The sequence below is a fragment of the Limulus polyphemus genome, unplaced genomic scaffold (genome assembly GCF_000517525.1).
Source record: "Limulus polyphemus unplaced genomic scaffold, Limulus_polyphemus-2.1.2 Scaffold2941, whole genome shotgun sequence".
Taxonomy (NCBI): domain Eukaryota; kingdom Metazoa; phylum Arthropoda; class Merostomata; order Xiphosura; family Limulidae; genus Limulus; species Limulus polyphemus.
The window spans coordinates 38,239-46,698 of NW_013668551.1; the positions used below are offsets into that span (position 1 = coordinate 38,239).

The window sequence follows — 8,460 nt, forward strand, 5'->3', positions numbered from 1 at the left end:
TGGTAATTTATAATCAGTCACAAGAATGTCGAATCTGAATCACTTGAAAAAAACACGGGGGTGCTTAACTTTTTCCAGGTGTATACTTTCATAGCCTATTTGAAATGTGAAATAGTTATTTAGTTTGAAGTTAAGCACAAAGCTACACAATGGACTAGCATTGCAAGTCCGCTGTGCCACTGGGGTACGGGTGGGGCTTGTGAAATGGACAAGTCAAATGATTCACATTTTATTTTCTTTGGTTTTTCGTAGAATTGTCTGATCAAACGGCGAAAACAATAAATGAACATTTACTTATTTGTCTGATGTGGCTCACCAGATGTTGCAGAAATACTCTAATATTACAGTATAGCATTGCTTAAATCGTCGCTTGGAACTGTCAGTTGGAGATGCAATTTCCGAAATACATGGCGTTAATAATTTTCGTTCATTTATGGACAAATTGTACTCTTTATACAGTCAATCTCCGAAAAACCAAAGAGAAATTCAATAGTGTACAGCGAAGTTTGATGTAGAGACGAAAAAATTGGATGCGCGTTGGGAACTAATGGGTTGCAAATTCATTCAGAACTGTTTCAGCTATTTGAAAAGGCTATACATTTCTGTATTATCATTTCGAGTCTGTTAGCAGTGGCATGGATAAAAATCGATCAAAATTTGACCAATGTGCTTTCAGGAGGCTTTATAAATGCATTTCTTCTTGATCTGGCATCTATGCACGATGTATTATTCGAATTATCCCTTCTTTCTGAAACGTTACAGAAAAGGAATATTACTATAGTTTATGCAGACAAGTTAATTCGTTGCAGCATACATTTTGTTGAAGCAGAGAATGAACGCAAGGGTAAAGATACTAGAAGCAGAGAATGCTGTTAAGGAAATGAAATTTCCATCAATAAAACTGACAGATAACAAGAAGATTCTTTCAGCCAATCATTGTCAATTTTTAACTAGTATCATAATTTGAAACAACGGTTATTCACACCAACTTCTCATGAACTAACTGGGTCATAGTCAGGCACTTCCATCAGATGTGAATCCTTTAATCAAGTTTTCAAAAGTCATCCTTGCACTTCTTCCAAATGCGAACGAGGCTTTAGAAGCATGAACCTTATTGTTACGGAAACAAAGTCTAGGCTGTTAATCAACGATGTGACAAATCTCATGTTCATTAAACGTCAAGGCCCTCCGATTCAGAACTGGAAACCAGATGGTTATGTATACAAATGGCTTAGGTGTCATCGTTCAGCAACTGATACACAAACAAGAGTAGCCAAGTCCAATGAACTCGCTCTGGATGAAGTTTGGAAGTTCTGTTAATAAGTTATCCAGAAATTCAAAAGTTCAATGTGAGATAAAATTAATTTTGTATTGTAACATTTTCATATGTACATTTCAATAACAAATTACAGCCACTATTTCTGAAATGTGTGTTTTTATGTATAAGCAAGTAGTAAATACTAATAGTAACACTTCAAAACGTGTTCGGACACTTCTTTATTTAGCACTACACCACTGCAATCATTAAAATCTTTGAATTTTGTTTTATTGTTGAGAACATATTGCATTTTGTTAATATAATTCAGTTTATTGTGGATAACACCACCTGTACCTTTATTAAGTAGGGCGACAACGATATTTTTTGTCATTAGCTAATTCCTTTAAGTTAAGACAGTATATTATTCGTGAGTGATAGTGGAATCGACGTTATGTAAAACAACATTTTTGAACCTGGTTTTTGCAAAACTCTCTAAGTTCTGGGAACAATTTCTGTTGAAAATAGGATGAGATTTAAAAGATTTATAAGTGCATTCAAAGGGGAACAAGTAATTACAGAATCTAAGTTTAGGGGAGAAAAGCAAAACTTTAGGCCCTTAGCTAGAGCACTTTTACATGGTTCGTTATGTACAATATATCTTATTTTACCTTGTTCAGTATAGTTTACTGGAAATGGAATACGTATATTCCGTAACATTCACGAATTAAATGTTTGTTACCGCCACAAACATATCAATTGTTTGTTGTTCTTCCGGTCGTACTATTATTCATCATTAAATAATGATGATGAAACTCGTGGTTAGCCAATAAAAGGTAACCAGTGTTTTCCATCTTTCTAGAAATATTAAAATCTATCAATTTATTTCCCCGCAATATATAGAAAATCAATTTTACTTGCGATTTTTATATCACTAATAACGCAAGAAGAAACGTTTTATTAACACATGGTCTACACAGGTTATGTAATTAAGAGGGAATGTGAAGTGTATTGTGGACTGTCATCAAGTTGGCATCTATTGAGAAAAATACTGAGTTAGAATGTAGTAGCCATGTAGTTTCTGTTGTTAAAATGTCTTAATAGTTAGGAGAAAACTTTAGTTAAGTTGAAGAGCACTCACTTGACAATAAAAAAAAAATCCTCATTTCTATATCAGGCATTTCATTTTCATTTTGTTCATAATAGGATTATTCCTCTTGGGTTTATTCTTTTTAAGGTTCCTCCTTTGATTACTGTTAATTTATATACCTTCTGCTACCTATAATACTTTCAGTGTTATTCTAACTCACCAACATTTCAGTTGATGATGTTCCAAAGCAAACCTTTTCAACAAAATTCTTACACATTTTATTCTTTTTTGGCAGGGTATTCATTTTTCAGTGTTATTCCTTTTTTTGGCCTCATTCCTTTCACTATTGATTTTTGGTTTCAGTTTATATGAGTTTAGTACAGTGCACCAGTTTCAACTACTTCCACAGCTTTGGTCCTTTTTTGATAAAAATCACAAATACTAATTCAGTTCAACTGCAATAGTTTTTGTTTTTTAACGTATATATTATTCTATGTTTTAGAATTTCTAAAATTAGAAACGTTACATTGTTACCAAACAATGAAAAACAGTTTCCAATTTAATGATGTGCAGATTTTTTTGAAGTCCTTATACATCACAGGTCTTTACAGTAGCTTCTTCTTCTTCTTCTTCTACTGTATATTTTAGCCAAAGATAAATGTTATGGACATTTCTAGAACACCTCCTTTATAAATTAGGAATTACTTCTTCATAGATATATGAACAATAAAGGTTTTCTGAATAATTCAGAATGCTAAAATACATTTGATTACAACCTTAAGATCAAACACTGCTAAGGAACAGAAATACTATATTGTGAAGTATAATAATTTTACATTAACTAAGATTTTAAATACATTATCAACCAAAAATATAATACATACATTTCACTACACAACCAATCTCAACTTCTATACCAGAGTATTAAGCCACCTACAATGTTTAAGTAATTAACAAAAACATTTAAAAATAATAAATATTTTTCTAAAATTTAAACAATGGAATAATTGTATAGGCTATATTTAAAAAAGTATGTCAATTATGTCAAAACCTTTCCAGTGTATCTTTGAAGCACTCAGATCTTAAAGATGTAAATAACTGTTAAAAAATTTTAAGCTGTGCTATACTTAAACTACAAGCTGTTATTTCTAACAGATTTATGTGGAGGAAAATGTAATCTAATAAAAACAATAGAACCAGAGAATTACTGTGCCTAAATCTCACAAACTCTTATATAAGTACTAAATACAAATTCAACTGAGAACTGTCTTTAAAACAATGTATCAGATAAAAAAAATTTTCCATTCAAAAGACAGCATTCTGACCCACTTTGATCAGGAACGATTTCATATACATGTGGCAGATGCAAAACTACCTACAACGGTAAAAGAAAACCATACCTCATTTAACTGCACATATCCATAAACACATGGGAACTTCCTATAGAACCAGTCACCCTTTATCACCTCCCTGTACCTCTGCTATCTGCACATACAGTCAAATTACTGGACACAAAATTTCCTCAACTGATTTAGAGTTTTAGCTACAGGCTGCAAAGACTTGGAATTTCTCATTACAGAGAGTCTACTAATTAAACAAAATCTTCCTAGCATAAATAGTAACTTCTTTTCAATTAAGCTTGTTTTGATTATTTCTCACTAGCTATATAGACACTTTTACTAATTCATTTAGTGTGGTTCTTAATTATATCTAAGTTCACTCCTATCTTTTTTTTGCAACCCCCCTCCCATTTGAGACTTAAAATGGCCCTTACAAATGTTTATCATAGTACATGAGCTTTTATTTAACATTCATGTGATTATTTGTAATTACAGTTTTTTGCTCACTGTAGAAATTTGTGATGAAATGTTTATATTCCAAAACATCCAAACATGTTGTTATTCATCGCTTTTGTGGTTATAATGTTCATCGTAAGTTGTTACTTAAATCAAAATATAAAGTTTGGAGACAGCTGTTTGTGGGATAATTACTTGTAATTACAGTTATTTGCTCACTGTAGAAATTTGTGATGAAACGTTTATATTCCAAAACATCCAATACATACGTTGTTATTCATCACTTTTGTGGTTATAATGTTCATCATAAGTTGTTATTTAAATCAAAATATGAAGTTTTGAGACAGCTGTTTGTGGGATAATAGATTTCTGTACAACATTTTGTCTCTATAACAGTGAAACATAATCACGCACAACATTTAAGGTACAAGTAGATTTCAATTGCAAATACATCTGATCAAATAATTCAGTTTATGATACTAGCTCCCTCTGGTTTTAGAAGTAATTAACTTAATAAAAATATAATGGCACTGCTGATGTTTTATTAACTTTAGGTTTTAATACTTTGATTTTTAGTGCTTCCAGAATTTATTTTTTGTTTGGGTTTTTCTCTCTATTCGGTATTTTAATATTTTTAAAGTATATTTCATGTTGTTTTTCAATCATATGTTCAGTTGCATTTGACTCTTTTCATTTTTCATGTTCCATGCATCAGGTCATTATTCTCCTACCTGTTTCTCCTATCATACAGAAACAAATCTATAAATAGCTGTCTGAAAACTTCACATTTTTCATAAGTGGGTCCTCTTAAAAAGCAAAATTTGTTACTTTTAATTTGTAATCAGTCATTACATAACAAACTGAGTTTATAACTCTTTTGTGTTAAGGTTATTTGGAACAATATAAATTCACTGTGAATTTCATAATCTGTTAAAAGGTTATACCCGGTTTCATTTTTCTTGTTTACACCTTACACTCATTTATGAATGGTGAATAACATGAAGCTGATAGTTCAGTTTCTGTATCATTCATGACTGTAAATTTTAAATAGTATAAAACATATCATTATGATTTGAATATTAATTAAACAAGGTTTCTGAACAATGGTTATTCCAAAGTAACATTTAGTTACAAATTTTCTAATTTGTACACACATAAAAAAAGTTAACTTACAAAAACATTGAATTATTAAGAGCAAACTGTTCCTCCACATATGTTATGATACAAGTGTTCTGGAAAGTTCTGATACTATTTACACACACATTTATATTGCGTAACACTGATTCATGATTTGACTACAATAAATCTTTCATTCAACATCCATGTGAAGCTCATCATTCATATCTACATACATCAGTACCATTTATTACACACAATATAATATCTACTTCTTTCATAGCACCAATGATCCAAATAAAGCATACTGCTTTTTTTTACATGTAGAAACATGAGTAACAAATGATTTTTTTAACATCCATGCAAATATCCTGATGACATAAAAAGGTGTTTTCAGAATTCTTCTACCTAATTCTTTTTCTGTTTCTTTGTTTTAGAATTTTCAAGCAAAGCTACAAATACAGCTATTTCTGCATAGCTGGCCCTGATTTTGAGCTGATATACTAGATAAAAGACAGCTAGTTGCAGTGGTATAACTACAAAAGAAGGACCCCCAGCATAAAAAGTAATTGGACCTCTACATATATTTCCCAACAACTGATTCACAATTTTGGCTGATTTGGCTCAGCCTCCCCCACAGTTGTGGGGGCTGCAGGGGCATATTTACACCATTGGACAGTTGGTAGCACCCACTGTCAACTTTTGAGCTATTTCTCTGACAGAATATTAGTATTTCACCATCACTATTATAGTGCACTCACAGCCCCAAGGTGCAGAGCTAATTTCTGTGTCAATGAAATGCAAACCATGAGTTCTCAAATTCCAAGTATGGGCATGCTAACCAGTAGGTCATGACCAGCTCATGTTTTTTCTGTAACACCTTTCAAGATGACCTTAAAATAACTTTCTTTACAAAAGAAGAAAAAAGTAGAGCTGTATGTTCAATCTGGAAATCTTATCACTTATTACATACATAAAATTATAAACATAAACAATAAAAGTGGTACCAGGCTTTGTATTATATGATTTCTTCTAAGAAGCACATCAGGTTTTACTCTCATGACATACAAGATACTTTTCATACACTTCTTCAATAAATTCAAAACGGTCCAACCTGTTGTGCAGCCTACGCTGAGGATTCTAAGAAAAAAAAAAGCAAAGCAATTTGCATCAAATTTTTATGTAATATGTTTTTAAGCTTCTCATAAACAATTGAAATTTCAAGTCAAGGAATATTCAGTAGTTTATGAAAATAGGTTATTTTTTTCTTGATTGCAAGTAAGTCAATAACCCTGAATTGTATTTAAAAATAATGGCTTCTTATCTTGAGAAAAATATTTTACTATTACGTTTATGCACAAGAACAACCAAATATAAATGATCAAAGTGTAAATCTCATCATGAAAATTCACAAATGCATAGAAAAATTTATGTATGCCTTCTGCATGAAATCAGAATTTAGTATAGAATCCTTGTAGATTCCTTGAAACTGAAGGCCAAAGAAGATCTCATAGTAGAAACCTCATTCTCAAACAAAGCAGTGATAAAAGTACTTGTGTTTATCCAAAAAAACATCACAGGATTTATTTTGAGGAACAGCTTATATCTATATTTTCTAAAGAAAAGTATTTTTTTATTTCCTATAAAATAGAAAAAGGCAACAAAAGATGTCAAAACATGTCAACAAACTAAAGATCTATGTCATTAATATGCCTTTCGAGAACTGTTTGCTAGGTATTTCAAATGGATTAGCAGGTTGATAAATAAATGTCAAGAGCATTGTGTTGAATAATCTCTCAATGAGGTTGATAAGTAGATGATGCTGGCAACAGATATTGAACACTCTGTGAAGAGTTAGATGAGAAAAAGCCAGTAGAAGAGTATTTTAACTGCTTTGATGATTTACCAAGGCAATGACATTAGCCTCCTAACTGTTGTGAGTGGGTTTAATTGCCTAACTAGCAGTTAAAATGGTGAGTTGGCTAACAAATCAACAATTGTTTGTTATGAATTTCGTGCAAAGCTACACGAGGGCTATCTGTGCTAGCCGTCCCTAATTTAGCAGTGTAAGACTAGAGGGAAGGCAGCTAGTCATCACCATGTACCACCAACTCTTGGGCTACTCTTTTACCAACAAATAGTGGGATTGACCATCACATTATAATGCCCCCATGACTGAAAGGACAAGCATGTTTGGTGTTACGGGGATTCAAACCCATAAAACGCAGATTGCGAGTCAATTGCCCTAACCACCTGACCATGCCGGGCCCACAAATCAACAAATAAAAGGAAGTATGTTCATTACTTTCTGAACAAACAAGTGTTGGTTCGTGGTATGATGTAACATTTTATGATAGATAATCAACAACAGAGCAGTTAGGAATCAGAAAATAAGGTGGCTGCACAATATATGTGCCATAAAAGACTTGCAAATCGTATGTTTGTGATTTATCTAATGTTTAGTAGTAAGGTGTCACTGTAGTGTTTGTAATAATCACTCAATTTACTTAGTGAGGATAGACCATATTGTTGCGTCAGCGAGGTCACGTGACCTCGCTGACGCAACACTGCCCCCTCCTTAGTATTGTTCATCCCGAATAATAGCCACTTACAATAAACCAATAACAATTAACAATAACTTAATTAAATGTACAGAATTACAATCACAAAATTACAATTCAACAAAGTCTCTTAATTTTACGGGACGTATCTTCTTCCGTACTGGTCTCCGTCTCGTTGGCTTCTGCTTCATGGTGGGGTTCATCAGTAAATGTCCTATCATCAGTAACAGTCACATCAGTGGTAGTAACTTCATCAATAGCTTCACCGTTTCTTTTCTTAAAGCTGAGTAGAGTTTCTTCTTCGATGGTGGCTTCTTCAGGTGGCATGTCTTCAGCAGCGTCATTTGTTCTGTTGTCCACTTCATCCCAACTGAAATGTCCTATTGGCATGCACCACTTTTGGCTTACCTCGCAGACCACATTTTATCCGGAAAGTCACGTCTGAGAGACGATACAATACGTCATATGGGCCTTCCCATGGAGAAGACAACTTGGGAGACTTCCCTTTGGTCTTCCTGGGATTATACAACCATACCTTGTCTCCTGGTACAAAGCTGACTTCAGTAGATCTCTTATCATAGGTTAACTTCATTGAATCAGCAGACGTTTTCAAGTTTGAACGTACTTGATGGTGAATATCAT

At 32.8% G+C, this 8,460-nt stretch overlaps 1 long non-coding RNA gene across 1 annotated transcript; it reads right to left on the reverse strand.

Moving 5' to 3' along the window:
- Nucleotides 1–1,467: 1,467 nt before the first annotated feature.
- On the reverse strand, nt 1,468–6,399 carry LOC111087983. Its single transcript, XR_002612603.1, has 2 exons — nt 6,265–6,399; nt 1,468–2,762 (listed from the first exon to the last, which is right to left on the reverse strand). It is a non-coding gene; the product is annotated as an uncharacterized LOC111087983 (long non-coding RNA).
- Between the last annotated feature and the right edge of the window lie 2,061 nt (nt 6,400–8,460).